Source organism: Garra rufa, unplaced genomic scaffold (assembly GCF_049309525.1).
Source record: "Garra rufa unplaced genomic scaffold, GarRuf1.0 hap1_unplaced_144, whole genome shotgun sequence".
Classification (NCBI taxonomy): Eukaryota; Metazoa; Chordata; class Actinopteri; order Cypriniformes; family Cyprinidae; genus Garra; species Garra rufa.
This window is the reverse complement of record NW_027394419.1, coordinates 21211-35000: the sequence shown is the minus strand read 5'-3', so window position 1 is coordinate 35000 and position 13790 is coordinate 21211. Positions and strand designations below refer to the sequence as shown.

General features: G+C 46.4%; 18 non-coding genes across 18 annotated transcripts; 15 read left to right on the top strand and 3 right to left on the bottom strand.

Annotated features, from left to right (window-relative positions):
* Positions 1-182: 182 nt before the first annotated feature.
* LOC141316727 (U4 spliceosomal RNA) lies at positions 183-321 on the top strand. Its single transcript, XR_012351554.1, has one exon. It is a non-coding gene; the product is annotated as a U4 spliceosomal RNA (small nuclear RNA).
* Positions 322-810: 489 nt separating this feature from the next.
* On the bottom strand, positions 811-892 carry trnas-gcu (transfer RNA serine (anticodon GCU)). The gene has a single exon. It is a non-coding gene; the product is annotated as a tRNA-Ser (tRNA).
* Positions 893-1382: 490 nt separating this feature from the next.
* Positions 1383-1523, top strand: LOC141316717 (U4 spliceosomal RNA). Its single transcript, XR_012351544.1, has one exon. It is a non-coding gene; the product is annotated as a U4 spliceosomal RNA (small nuclear RNA).
* A 973-nt stretch (positions 1524-2496) lies between these two features.
* LOC141316711 (small nucleolar RNA U3) lies at positions 2497-2712 on the top strand. The gene has a single exon (XR_012351537.1). It is a non-coding gene; the product is annotated as a small nucleolar RNA U3 (small nucleolar RNA).
* Positions 2713-3943: 1231 nt separating this feature from the next.
* On the top strand, positions 3944-4016 carry trnak-cuu (transfer RNA lysine (anticodon CUU)). Its single transcript has one exon. It is a non-coding gene; the product is annotated as a tRNA-Lys (tRNA).
* A 191-nt stretch (positions 4017-4207) lies between these two features.
* Positions 4208-4281, top strand: trnan-guu (transfer RNA asparagine (anticodon GUU)). Its single transcript has one exon. It is a non-coding gene; the product is annotated as a tRNA-Asn (tRNA).
* Positions 4282-4863: 582 nt separating this feature from the next.
* On the top strand, positions 4864-5002 carry LOC141316726 (U4 spliceosomal RNA). The gene has a single exon (XR_012351553.1). It is a non-coding gene; the product is annotated as a U4 spliceosomal RNA (small nuclear RNA).
* A 489-nt stretch (positions 5003-5491) lies between these two features.
* trnas-gcu (transfer RNA serine (anticodon GCU)) lies at positions 5492-5573 on the bottom strand. Its single transcript has one exon. It is a non-coding gene; the product is annotated as a tRNA-Ser (tRNA).
* Positions 5574-6063: 490 nt separating this feature from the next.
* LOC141316716 (U4 spliceosomal RNA) lies at positions 6064-6204 on the top strand. Its single transcript, XR_012351543.1, has one exon. It is a non-coding gene; the product is annotated as a U4 spliceosomal RNA (small nuclear RNA).
* Positions 6205-7177: 973 nt separating this feature from the next.
* Positions 7178-7393, top strand: LOC141316710 (small nucleolar RNA U3). The gene has a single exon (XR_012351536.1). It is a non-coding gene; the product is annotated as a small nucleolar RNA U3 (small nucleolar RNA).
* Positions 7394-8625: 1232 nt separating this feature from the next.
* trnak-cuu (transfer RNA lysine (anticodon CUU)) lies at positions 8626-8698 on the top strand. Its single transcript has one exon. It is a non-coding gene; the product is annotated as a tRNA-Lys (tRNA).
* Positions 8699-8889: 191 nt separating this feature from the next.
* On the top strand, positions 8890-8963 carry trnan-guu (transfer RNA asparagine (anticodon GUU)). The gene has a single exon. It is a non-coding gene; the product is annotated as a tRNA-Asn (tRNA).
* A 582-nt stretch (positions 8964-9545) lies between these two features.
* Positions 9546-9684, top strand: LOC141316725 (U4 spliceosomal RNA). The gene has a single exon (XR_012351552.1). It is a non-coding gene; the product is annotated as a U4 spliceosomal RNA (small nuclear RNA).
* A 489-nt stretch (positions 9685-10173) lies between these two features.
* On the bottom strand, positions 10174-10255 carry trnas-gcu (transfer RNA serine (anticodon GCU)). The gene has a single exon. It is a non-coding gene; the product is annotated as a tRNA-Ser (tRNA).
* Positions 10256-10745: 490 nt separating this feature from the next.
* On the top strand, positions 10746-10886 carry LOC141316715 (U4 spliceosomal RNA). Its single transcript, XR_012351542.1, has one exon. It is a non-coding gene; the product is annotated as a U4 spliceosomal RNA (small nuclear RNA).
* A 983-nt stretch (positions 10887-11869) lies between these two features.
* LOC141316731 (small nucleolar RNA U3) lies at positions 11870-12085 on the top strand. The gene has a single exon (XR_012351557.1). It is a non-coding gene; the product is annotated as a small nucleolar RNA U3 (small nucleolar RNA).
* Positions 12086-13315: 1230 nt separating this feature from the next.
* Positions 13316-13388, top strand: trnak-cuu (transfer RNA lysine (anticodon CUU)). The gene has a single exon. It is a non-coding gene; the product is annotated as a tRNA-Lys (tRNA).
* A 191-nt stretch (positions 13389-13579) lies between these two features.
* Positions 13580-13653, top strand: trnan-guu (transfer RNA asparagine (anticodon GUU)). The gene has a single exon. It is a non-coding gene; the product is annotated as a tRNA-Asn (tRNA).
* Positions 13654-13790: the final 137 nt, after the last annotated feature.

The following is a 13790-nucleotide window of genomic DNA, read 5'->3' as shown; positions in this document are numbered from 1 at the left end:
AAAAGTTCCATGTTGCCACAGTGTCAGATTGGAGAGGATCTGGTTTTCACAGTCTTGCGTCGATGGCCGTCTAGGTGAAGAGGTCTTCACTGATGATCTGTCTCTGGGGCTCATCCAGCTTGCTATCACCTTGTCGGATCACATCCACGTAGCTGCAAGAAAAGGTCACGACCGTCACCGGTATTCTATCGCAGAGGCAATGTTGTAGCTTGTGTGGTTTATCTGAGGTGTGATCATTGCTGGTTGTAAACTTTCCCCGATATCCCATCTGGATGATTTGAAATACAGTCAGCTTCTCAGTTTTTGCCGGTCTCTCTGGACGCTTCTTGAAAAACAAAGTTTTGCTTCGTTTTGTTAGAGTGGCTGGTTGTTGGTCCTCGTCAAAGAGGTGTCTACAGATCATAGCGTGCCGGAGCCAGAAGATTTGTTGTTTTGTCAATATGCTCTCAAGACTTCGCTGCAGGTATCATTAAACTACAGCACAATCACAGCTCACCGCTACCCATCGTAAACAGGTTGGGCCTGTCTGTTCTGGTGGGCTCTCAGTGGTGCTAAATCATCAAATAAAGAGGACGGGATTCAAACCCACACAAACCAAGGTGAGCCTAGCACAACGGATTAGCCTTGCATCGCCTTAACCACTCGACCACCCCGTCACTTTCCGTGGTCCTTTTATTTAACACTCCCGATTCAGACCATCGGCTCATTAGTAGAGCACTCAGTGAACTGAACTGAGTGTGTCAGATAAGGAAGACACAAAAAGCGCAGAGTGGGGTCCCCAGGACGAGGATTACTGCTAAAGGAGCCGAACGACGAGGATGGGATTCGAACCCACGCGTGCAGAGCACAATGGATTAGCAGTCCATCGCCTTAACCACTCGGCCACCTCGTCATTTTACGTGACATTTTTTATTTAGCACTCCTGATTCAGATCATCAGTTCATTAGTAGAGAACTCAAAGAACTGAACTGAGTGTGTTAGATAAGGAGGACACACAAAAAGTTTAGCATGGGGTCCCCAGGACCCAGATTAAGGTCCAGTGCTAAAGGAACCGAACGACAAGAATGGATTCCAACCATTGCACAGAGCAAAATGGATTAGCAGTCCATCGCCTTAACCACTCGGCCACCCCGTCCCCTTGCTGACCGAGATAGGCCATGCTGCGGACCTTTTCAGCTGCTGCTGCCGTGCTTTCAGCTGGCTGTTTTGAGCACAGAGGGAATAGTGAATGAGCCGTCTTTTACACACCTCTAATCTGTTCCGTAGAAACACGGTGCAGCAACCCGTGGCAGGAGACTGTTTGTGCGGCAGTTTAAAGCTTGCTACCACCTTGTCGGTTCACATCCACGTAGGTGCAGAAAAAGGTCACGACCGTCGCCTGCATTCTTTCGCAGAGGCAATATTGTAGCCTATGAGGTTTGTCCGAGGCGCGATCGTTGCTGGTTGAAAACTTTACCCAATACCCCGCCAGGATGACTTGAAATACAGTTATCTTTGGCAATTTTTGCTAGTCTCTCTGGAGGCTTAGAGTTTTGTTGAGAAATATAGCCTTGTTTCGTTTAGGGTTTTTTTTCCTCGCCAAAAAAACGGTCTGCTGATGATAGTGCGCCAGAGCCAGAAGGTTTGTTGTTTTGTCAATATGTTCTCAAGACAAGTATCGTTAAACTGCAACGCAATTACAGCTCACCGTTACCCATCGTAAACATGTTGGTCCTGTCTGGTCCGGTGGCCTCTCAGTGGCGCTAAAGCTTCGAATGCGTGTCGAGCACAATGTATTAGCCTTCCACCGCCTTAACCACTGGACCACCTCGTCATCCGGCGGGGTTTCTTTATTTAACATTCCTGATTCATGTGCATGTGGATGCATTCTTCGTCTTTTGTTTCAGCCGCCGAGGGCCTGTTTTCCACTGAGGCCCTGCGCCAAACTCCCTATGAGACACAATCGAACGTTAGTAGTAACCTCCGATTACGGCCGAATGTGGATTCTGCTCGGACGACGGGGCACCGGTACATCCTTTGTAGCTTTAGCTTATTAGCCAAACGCTACACCAGTTTGCCATTTCCCATGAAATCATCCTTGATTTCCATAAGAAAGGTGCCCCAAATTGGTGGAAAATCACATCTCAACCATACGCTGTCCAAAGCATTAAACCGCCTTCACGCGGCAAAACAGAACATGTTGTTGGCCCGCACTGCTGGGTCAAACTGCGCTTCCCAAAAACAGATTGGGTCAAAACTGACAGAAGAAATCTCTAAGCCTGCTTTAAGCCCTACCCACGGGACGGGTTGACAGTCTCGCACAACGCGAGAGCCTCAGTTTCGCCTGTGTAATTTGGGGGCCAATGAAAACTGCATCCAACTAAAATTACAAACAAAATTTTAGGACTCTAATGATGTTTCAAATGTAACTTTTCTCATCTCTGTTGTTAGGTTGTAACCATCTCTGAGACTCAAAGTGTCAGAACTCGCCTAAGCTGGTTTTGCAAAATGGAGGTCAAGACTATACTTTCAGGGATCATTTCTATAGTTTCTAACTAGGAAATGTGTTTCAAAAGTGTAGTGTCTCCCAAACTACGATGATGAGCTTTGATACTCTTTTCTGAGCGTGAATCGGGTGTGGAGTAATGGTTTATTTCATATGCTCCACACCATTGATGAATGTTCTGTGTGGCATTTAAGCAGCATAGAAGAAGAGAGTATGGTCAGAGTGGTCTCTGAAAAATGTAAATATCAGATTAAAAATCTTATGAGTCGTTATGATTGAGATTTTTTTTTTTTTTTTTTTACATTTTTGTTGGTGGGTGTCACCATCCTTGATATTCAGAATGTCAGGATAAGATGTCAGCTGGTTCTATCAACTTAAAGTTGCCATAAAATGCATTGAGAGAATATTTTAATTTGTTCTTTGATATCTACATAGAAGGTATATGGCATAGGAAAGGGCAAACAATCTCCAGAAACGGTTTTACAGGACCATTTACAACCCTAGGATTTGTCCCTAGAATGAAATGCTCTGTTATTGCCTTTTTTGGAAGCTTCATGAATATTAATGAGCTCTGCTCCGATTGGCTGTTTCACAGAGCTGCTCATCTCTATAGCTGGCACATTGATAAAAATATTTATTTAATTAGGAGCTCTAGCGGCTTTTAATATGTGGTTTGTTGAATCTGCCGTTTTGTATCGCAGACATTTTAGTCTCATTACTGTGATCCATGTGCTCTGTGTAAAGTTATAATGCAGAGGGAGCGCTTCTTACCACACAAGTTCAGCTGCTTCTCGGTGATACTCTGGATCTGTAAATCATTCGCCATCATCAGCGCAGTTATTTCTCCATCATTCACCATCATCAGCACAGTCATCTCTCTGTTTATGTGGTAAGTGATATCTTTTGTACTGCAATGTAACAGGCTAGCGCTAGCATTAAGCTAACCGTGTCCCTTCAGTGGCTTGCCTTGTTTTACTGATGTACTGACGTTACCGATGATTGGGCGATGCAAATGTTGGAGGCGTAACTATTAACGATCCCGGGACTGTTGCGTAACAGTCGGTGTTATGTTGGAACTGACATATAAATCTAGTGTTTGCAAAAGACCACCGAAATATAGAAGATTTATCCTTATCCTTATATAGATTTATCCTTGATTTCCATAAGAAAGGTGCCCCAAATTGGTGGAAAATCACATCTCAACCATACGCTGACCAAAGCATTGAACCGCCTTCACGCGGCAAGACAGAACATGTTGTTGGCCCGCACTGCTGGGTCAAACTGCGCTTCCCAATAACAGATTGGGTCAAAACTGACAGAAGAAAACTCTAAGCCTGCTCTAAGCACTACCCACGGGACGGCTCGACAGTCTTGCACAACGCGAGAGCCTCCGTTTCGCCTGTGTCATTTGGGAGCCGATGAAAACTGCGTCCGACCCGGTGAAGGAGACCACAACCAGCCCGGCTAGCTCAGTCGGTAGAGCATGAGACTCTTAATCTCAGGGTCGTGGGTTCGAGCCCCACGTTGGGCGGCTCTGTTGGCGCTCTTTCTTCCCAACAGGGTGGCGGGCTCCAGCGTGCCCATTCTCCGCACAGGCTAAGTGGATTTTGCGAGCTCCGGAAACATCTTTCAAAACAGCCTGTTAGTACGTGCGATTCTAATCCCTAACCCTAACCCTTGCTTTTACAACCGTGATCCCGCGGCAGCCGATGCGCAATGTCTGTCTCTGTGGCGCAATCGGTTAGCGCGTTCGGCTGTTAACCGAAAGGTTGGTGGTTCGAGCCCACCCAGGGACGTGTGAAACGCTGGTGTTTTGCACGCGCGTCAGGTGTCCACTAACGCCTATGCCATTCTTAGGGTTGCGAGGCACAGCTTTCTCAGGGCGTTTATCCTGTGCACCTTCAATAAGCTGGCTTCTTTTAAAAGAAGTCAGCGGCGGGTGTTTGGTGAACATTTTCACCAGCTCGAGTTTGCTGTGGCATGTGGATTCATTCTTTACTGATGATCTGTCTCTGGGGCTCATCTAGTTGACATGGTATCCGCTGACATTCGGCTGAAGGTGCTGATCCACCATCTGCTCTTGGTACGGACTGGATCCGGGGGACTGCAGTGACCATCTAATCGGAATACAGAATGGATATGGCGGCTACGGTGACCTCAGAATAAGAACAAACAGACTAATTTTAATGTAGATGCAAAAGTTCCATGTTGCCACAGTGTCAGATTGGAGAGGATCTGGTTTTCACAGTCTTGCGTCGATGGCCGTCTAGGTGAAGAGGTCTTCACTGATGATCTGTCTCTGGGGCTCATCCAGCTTGCTATCACCTTGTCGGATCACATCCACGTAGCTGCAAGAAAAGGTCACGACCGTCACCGGTATTCTATCGCAGAGGCAATGTTGTAGCTTGTGTGGTTTATCTGAGGTGTGATCATTGCTGGTTGTAAACTTTCCCCGATATCCCATCTGGATGATTTGAAATACAGTCAGCTTCTCAGTTTTTGCCGGTCTCTCTGGACGCTTCTTGAAAAACAAAGTTTTGCTTCGTTTTGTTAGAGTGGCTGGTTGTTGGTCCTCGTCAAAGAGGTGTCTACAGATCATAGCGTGCCGGAGCCAGAAGATTTGTTGTTTTGTCAATATGCTCTCAAGACTTCGCTGCAGGTATCATTAAACTACAGCACAATCACAGCTCACCGCTACCCATCGTAAACAGGTTGGGCCTGTCTGTTCTGGTGGGCTCTCAGTGGTGCTAAATCATCAAATAAAGAGGACGGGATTCAAACCCACACAAACCAAGGTGAGCCTAGCACAACGGATTAGCCTTGCATCGCCTTAACCACTCGACCACCCCGTCACTTTCCGTGGTCCTTTTATTTAACACTCCCGATTCAGACCATCGGCTCATTAGTAGAGCACTCAGTGAACTGAACTGAGTGTGTCAGATAAGGAAGACACAAAAAGCGCAGAGTGGGGTCCCCAGGACGAGGATTACTGCTAAAGGAGCCGAACGACGAGGATGGGATTCGAACCCACGCGTGCAGAGCACAATGGATTAGCAGTCCATCGCCTTAACCACTCGGCCACCTCGTCATTTTACGTGACATTTTTTATTTAGCACTCCTGATTCAGATCATCAGTTCATTAGTAGAGAACTCAAAGAACTGAACTGAGTGTGTTAGATAAGGAGGACACACAAAAAGTTTAGCATGGGGTCCCCAGGACCCGGATTAAGGTCCAGTGCTAAAGGAACCGAACGACAAGAATGGATTCCAACCATTGCACAGAGCAAAATGGATTAGCAGTCCATCGCCTTAACCACTCGGCCACCCCGTCCCCTTGCTGACCGAGATAGGCCATGCTGCGGACCTTTTCAGCTGCTGCTGCCGTGCTTTCAGCTGGCTGTTTTGAGCACAGAGGGAATAGTGAATGAGCCGTCTTTTACACACCTCTAATCTGTTCCGTAGAAACACGGTGCAGCAACCCGTGGCAGGAGACTGTTTGTGCGGCAGTTTAAAGCTTGCTACCACCTTGTCGGTTCACATCCACGTAGGTGCAGAAAAAGGTCACGACCGTCGCCTGCATTCTTTCGCAGAGGCAATATTGTAGCCTATGAGGTTTGTCCGAGGCGCGATCGTTGCTGGTTGAAAACTTTACCCAATACCCCGCCAGGATGACTTGAAATACAGTTATCTTTGGCAATTTTTGCTAGTCTCTCTGGAGGCTTAGAGTTTTGTTGAGAAATATAGCCTTGTTTCGTTTAGGGTTTTTTTTCCTCGCCAAAAAAACGGTCTGCTGATGATAGTGCGCCAGAGCCAGAAGGTTTGTTGTTTTGTCAATATGTTCTCAAGACAAGTATCGTTAAACTGCAACGCAATTACAGCTCACCGTTACCCATCGTAAACATGTTGGTCCTGTCTGGTCCGGTGGCCTCTCAGTGGCGCTAAAGCTTCGAATGCGTGTCGAGCACAATGTATTAGCCTTCCACCGCCTTAACCACTGGACCACCTCGTCATCCGGCGGGGTTTCTTTATTTAACATTCCTGATTCATGTGCATGTGGATGCATTCTTCGTCTTTTGTTTCAGCCGCCGAGGGCCTGTTTTCCACTGAGGCCCTGCGCCAAACTCCCTATGAGACACAATCGAACGTTAGTAGTAACCTCCGATTACGGCCGAATGTGGATTCTGCTCGGACGACGGGGCACCGGTACATCCTTTGTAGCTTTAGCTTATTAGCCAAACGCTACACCAGTTTGCCATTTCCCATGAAATCATCCTTGATTTCCATAAGAAAGGTGCCCCAAATTGGTGGAAAATCACATCTCAACCATACGCTGTCCAAAGCATTAAACCGCCTTCACGCGGCAAAACAGAACATGTTGTTGGCCCGCACTGCTGGGTCAAACTGCGCTTCCCAAAAACAGATTGGGTCAAAACTGACAGAAGAAATCTCTAAGCCTGCTTTAAGCCCTACCCACGGGACGGGTTGACAGTCTCGCACAACGCGAGAGCCTCAGTTTCGCCTGTGTAATTTGGGGGCCAATGAAAACTGCATCCAACTAAAATTACAAACAAAATTTTAGGACTCTAATGATGTTTCAAATGTAACTTTTCTCATCTCTGTTGTTAGGTTGTAACCATCTCTGAGACTCAAAGTGTCAGAACTCGCCTAAGCTGGTTTTGCAAAATGGAGGTCAAGACTATACTTTCAGGGATCATTTCTATAGTTTCTAACTAGGAAATGTGTTTCAAAAGTGTAGTGTCTCCCAAACTACGATGATGAGCTTTGATACTCTTTTCTGAGCGTGAATCGGGTGTGGAGTAATGGTTTATTTCATATGCTCCACACCATTGATGAATGTTCTGTGTGGCATTTAAGCAGCATAGAAGAAGAGAGTATGGTCAGAGTGGTCTCTGAAAAATGTAAATATCAGATTAAAAATCTTATGAGTCGTTATGATTGAGATTTTTTTTTTTATTTTTTTTACATTTTTGTTGGTGGGTGTCACCATCCTTGATATTCAGAATGTCAGGATAAGATGTCAGCTGGTTCTATCAACTTAAAGTTGCCATAAAATGCATTGAGAGAATATTTTAATTTGTTCTTTGATATCTACATAGAAGGTATATGGCATAGGAAAGGGCAAACAATCTCCAGAAACGGTTTTACAGGACCATTTACAACCCTAGGATTTGTCCCTAGAATGAAATGCTCTGTTATTGCCTTTTTTGGAAGCTTCATGAATATTAATGAGCTCTGCTCCGATTGGCTGTTTCACAGAGCTGCTCATCTCTATAGCTGGCACATTGATAAAAATATTTATTTAATTAGGAGCTCTAGCGGCTTTTAATATGTGGTTTGTTGAATCTGCCGTTTTGTATCGCAGACATTTTAGTCTCATTACTGTGATCCATGTGCTCTGTGTAAAGTTATAATGCAGAGGGAGCGCTTCTTACCACACAAGTTCAGCTGCTTCTCGGTGATACTCTGGATCTGTAAATCATTCGCCATCATCAGCGCAGTTATTTCTCCATCATTCACCATCATCAGCACAGTCATCTCTCTGTTTATGTGGTAAGTGATATCTTTTGTACTGCAATGTAACAGGCTAGCGCTAGCATTAAGCTAACCGTGTCCCTTCAGTGGCTTGCCTTGTTTTACTGATGTACTGACGTTACCGATGATTGGGCGATGCAAATGTTGGAGGCGTAACTATTAACGATCCCGGGACTGTTGCGTAACAGTCGGTGTTATGTTGGAACTGACATATAAATCTAGTGTTTGCAAAAGACCACCGAAATATAGAAGATTTATCCTTATCCTTATATAGATTTATCCTTGATTTCCATAAGAAAGGTGCCCCAAATTGGTGGAAAATCACATCTCAACCATACGCTGACCAAAGCATTGAACCGCCTTCACGCGGCAAGACAGAACATGTTGTTGGCCCGCACTGCTGGGTCAAACTGCGCTTCCCAATAACAGATTGGGTCAAAACTGACAGAAGAAAACTCTAAGCCTGCTCTAAGCACTACCCACGGGACGGCTCGACAGTCTTGCACAACGCGAGAGCCTCCGTTTCGCCTGTGTCATTTGGGAGCCGATGAAAACTGCGTCCGACCCGGTGAAGGAGACCACAACCAGCCCGGCTAGCTCAGTCGGTAGAGCATGAGACTCTTAATCTCAGGGTCGTGGGTTCGAGCCCCACGTTGGGCGGCTCTGTTGGCGCTCTTTCTTCCCAACAGGGTGGCGGGCTCCAGCGTGCCCATTCTCCGCACAGGCTAAGTGGATTTTGCGAGCTCCGGAAACATCTTTCAAAACAGCCTGTTAGTACGTGCGATTCTAATCCCTAACCCTAACCCTTGCTTTTACAACCGTGATCCCGCGGCAGCCGATGCGCAATGTCTGTCTCTGTGGCGCAATCGGTTAGCGCGTTCGGCTGTTAACCGAAAGGTTGGTGGTTCGAGCCCACCCAGGGACGTGTGAAATGCCGGTGTTTTGCACGCGCGTCAGGTGTCCACTAACGCCTATGCCATTCTTAGGGTTGCGAGGCACAGCTTTCTCAGGGCGTTTATCCTGTGCACCTTCAATAAGCTGGCTTCTTTTAAAAGAAGTCAGCGGCGGGTGTTTGGTGAACATTTTCACCAGCTCGAGTTTGCTGTGGCATGTGGATTCATTCTTTACTGATGATCTGTCTCTGGGGCTCATCTAGTTGACATGGTATCCGCTGACATTCGGCTGAAGGTGCTGATCCACCATCTGCTCTTGGTACGGACTGGATCCGGGGGACTGCAGTGACCATCTAATCGGAATACAGAATGGATATGGCGGCTACGGTGACCTCAGAATAAGAACAAACAGACTAATTTTAATGTAGATGCAAAAGTTCCATGTTGCCACAGTGTCAGATTGGAGAGGATCTGGTTTTCACAGTCTTGCGTCGATGGCCGTCTAGGTGAAGAGGTCTTCACTGATGATCTGTCTCTGGGGCTCATCCAGCTTGCTATCACCTTGTCGGATCACATCCACGTAGCTGCAAGAAAAGGTCACGACCGTCACCGGTATTCTATCGCAGAGGCAATGTTGTAGCTTGTGTGGTTTATCTGAGGTGTGATCATTGCTGGTTGTAAACTTTCCCCGATATCCCATCTGGATGATTTGAAATACAGTCAGCTTCTCAGTTTTTGCCGGTCTCTCTGGACGCTTCTTGAAAAACAAAGTTTTGCTTCGTTTTGTTAGAGTGGCTGGTTGTTGGTCCTCGTCAAAGAGGTGTCTACAGATCATAGCGTGCCGGAGCCAGAAGATTTGTTGTTTTGTCAATATGCTCTCAAGACTTCGCTGCAGGTATCATTAAACTACAGCACAATCACAGCTCACCGCTACCCATCGTAAACAGGTTGGGCCTGTCTGTTCTGGTGGGCTCTCAGTGGTGCTAAATCATCAAATGAAGAGGACGGGATTCAAACCCACACAAACCAAGGTGAGCCTAGCACAACGGATTAGCCTTGCATCGCCTTAACCACTCGACCACCCCGTCACTTTCCGTGGTCCTTTTATTTAACACTCCCGATTCAGACCATCGGCTCATTAGTAGAGCACTCAGTGAACTGAACTGAGTGTGTCAGATAAGGAAGACACAAAAAGCGCAGAGTGGGGTCCCCAGGACGAGGATTACTGCTAAAGGAGCCGAACGACGAGGATGGGATTCGAACCCACGCGTGCAGAGCACAATGGATTAGCAGTCCATCGCCTTAACCACTCGGCCACCTCGTCATTTTACGTGACATTTTTTATTTAGCACTCCTGATTCAGATCATCAGTTCATTAGTAGAGAACTCAAAGAACTGAACTGAGTGTGTTAGATAAGGAGGACACACAAAAAGTTTAGCATGGGGTCCCCAGGACCCGGATTAAGGTCCAGTGCTAAAGGAACCGAACGACAAGAATGGATTCCAACCATTGCACAGAGCAAAATGGATTAGCAGTCCATCGCCTTAACCACTCGGCCACCCCGTCCCCTTGCTGACCGAGATAGGCCATGCTGCGGACCTTTTCAGCTGCTGCTGCCGTGCTTTCAGCTGGCTGTTTTGAGCACAGAGGGAATAGTGAATGAGCCGTCTTTTACACACCTCTAATCTGTTCCGTAGAAACACGGTGCAGCAACCCGTGGCAGGAGACTGTTTGTGCGGCAGTTTAAAGCTTGCTACCACCTTGTCGGTTCACATCCACGTAGGTGCAGAAAAAGGTCACGACCGTCGCCTGCATTCTTTCGCAGAGGCAATATTGTAGCCTATGAGGTTTGTCCGAGGCGCGATCATTGCTGGTTGAAAACTTTACCCAATACCCCGCCAGGATGACTTGAAATACAGTTATCTTTGGCAATTTTTGCTAGTCTCTCTGGAGGCTTAGAGTTTTGTTGAGAAATATAGCCTTGTTTCGTTTAGGGTTTTTTTTCCACGCCAAAAAAACGGTCTGCTGATGATAGTGCGCCAGAGCCAGAAGGTTTGTTGTTTTGTCAATATGTTCTCAAGACAAGTATCGTTAAACTGCAACGCAATTACAGCTCACCGTTACCCACCGTTACCCATCGTAAACATGTTGGGCCTGTCTGGTCCGGTGGCCTCTCAGTGGCGCTAAAGCTTCGAATGCGTGTCGAGCACAATGTATTAGCCTTCCACCGCCTTAACCACTGGACCACCTCGTCATCCGGCGGGGTTTCTTTATTTAACATTCCTGATTCATGTGCATGTGGATGCATTCTTCGTCTTTTGTTTCAGCCGCCGAGGGCCTGTTTTCCACTGAGGCCCTGCGCCAAACTCCCTATGAGACACAATCGAACGTTAGTAGTAACCTCCGATTACGGCCGAATGTGGATTCTGCTCGGACGACGGGGCACCGGTACATCCTTTGTAGCTTTAGCTTATTAGCCAAACGCTACACCAGTTTGCCATTTCCCATGAAATCATCCTTGATTTCCATAAGAAAGGTGCCCCAAATTGGTGGAAAATCACATCTCAACCATACGCTGTCCAAAGCATTAAACCGCCTTCACGCGGCAAAACAGAACATGTTGTTGGCCCGCACTGCTGGGTCAAACTGCGCTTCCCAAAAACAGATTGGGTCAAAACTGACAGAAGAAATCTTTAAGCCTGCTTTAAGCCCTACCCACGGGACGGGTTGACAGTCTCGCACAACGCGAGAGCCTCAGTTTCGCCTGTGTAATTTGGGGGCCAATGAAAACTGCATCCAACTAAAATTACAAACAAAATTTTAGGACTCTAATGATGTTTCAAATGTAACTTTTCTCATCTCTGTTGTTAGGTTGTAACCATCTCTGAGACTCAAAGTGTCAGAACTCGCCTAAGCTGGTTTTGCAAAATGGAGGTCAAGACTATACTTTCAGGGATCATTTCTATAGTTTCTAACTAGGAAATGTGTTTCAAAAGTGTAGTGTCTCCCAAACTACGATGATGAGCTTTGATACTCTTTTCTGAGCGTGAATCGGGTGTGGAGTAATGGTTTATTTCATATGCTCCACACCATTGATGAACGTTCTGTGTGGCATTTAAGCAGCATAGAAGAAGAGAGTATGGTCAGAGTGGTCTCTGAAAAATGTAAATATCAGATTAAAAATCTTATGAGTCGTTATGATTGAGATTTTTTTTTTTTTTTTTTACATTTTTGTTGGTGGGTGTCACCATCCTTGATATTCAGAATGTCAGGATAAGATGTCAGCTGGTTCTATCAACTTAAAGTTGCCATAAAATGCATTGAGAGAATATTTTAATTTGTTATTTGATATCTGCATAGAAGGTATATGGCATAGGAAAGGGCAAACAATCTCCAGAAACGGTTTTACAGGACCATTTACAACCCTAGGATTTGTCCCTAGAATGAAATGCTCTGTTATTGCCTTTTTTGGAAGCTTCATGAATATTAATGAGCTCTGCTCCGATTGGCTGTTTCACAGAGCTGCTCATCTCTATAGCTGGCACATTGATAAAAATATTTATTTAATTAGGAGCTCTAGCGGCTTTTAATATGTGGTTTGTTGAATCTGCCGTTTTGTATCGCAGACATTTTAGTCTCATTACTGTGATCCATGTGCTCTGTGTAAAGTTATAATGCAGAGGGAGCGCTTCTTACCACACAAGTTCAGCTGCTTCTCGGTGATACTCTGGATCTGTAAATCATTCGCCATCATCAGCGCAGTTATTTCTCCATCATTCACCATCATCAGCACAGTCATCTCTCTGTTTATGTGGTAAGTGATATCTTTTGTACTGCAATGTAACAGGCTAGCGCTAGCATTAAGCTAACCGTGTCCCTTCAGTGGCTTGCCTTGTTTTACTGATGTACTGACGTTACCGATGATTGGGCGATGCAAATGTTGGAGGCGTAACTATTAACGATCCCGGGACTGTTGCGTAACAGTCGGTGTTATGTTGGAACTGACATATAAATCTAGTGTTTGCAAAAGACCACCGAAATATAGAAGATTTATCCTTATCCTTATATAGATTTATCCTTGATTTCCATAAGAAAGGTGCCCCAAATTGGTGGAAAATCACATCTCAACCATACGCTGACCAAAGCATTGAACCGCCTTCACGCGGCAAGACAGAACATGTTGTTGGCCCGCACTGCTGGGTCAAACTGCGCTTCCCAATAACAGATTGGGTCAAAACTGACAGAAGAAAACTCTAAGCCTGCTCTAAGCACTACCCACGGGACGGCTCGACAGTCTTGCACAACGCGAGAGCCTCCGTTTCGCCTGTGTCATTTGGGAGCCGATGAAAACTGCGTCCGACCCGGTGAAGGAGACCACAACCAGCCCGGCTAGCTCAGTCGGTAGAGCATGAGACTCTTAATCTCAGGGTCGTGGGTTCGAGCCCCACGTTGGGCGGCTCTGTTGGCGCTCTTTCTTCCCAACAGGGTGGCGGGCTCCAGCGTGCCCATTCTCCGCACAGGCTAAGTGGATTTTGCGAGCTCCGGAAACATCTTTCAAAACAGCCTGTTAGTACGTGCGATTCTAATCCCTAACCCTAACCCTTGCTTTTACAACCGTGATCCCGCGGCAGCCGATGCGCAATGTCTGTCTCTGTGGCGCAATCGGTTAGCGCGTTCGGCTGTTAACCGAAAGGTTGGTGGTTCGAGCCCACCCAGGGACGTGTGAAATGCCGGTGTTTTGCACGCGCGTCAGGTGTCCACTAACGCCTATGCCATTCTTAGGGTTGCGAGGCACAGCTTTCTCAGGGCGTTTATCCTGTGCACCTTCAATAAGCTGGCTTCTTTTAAAAGAAGTCAG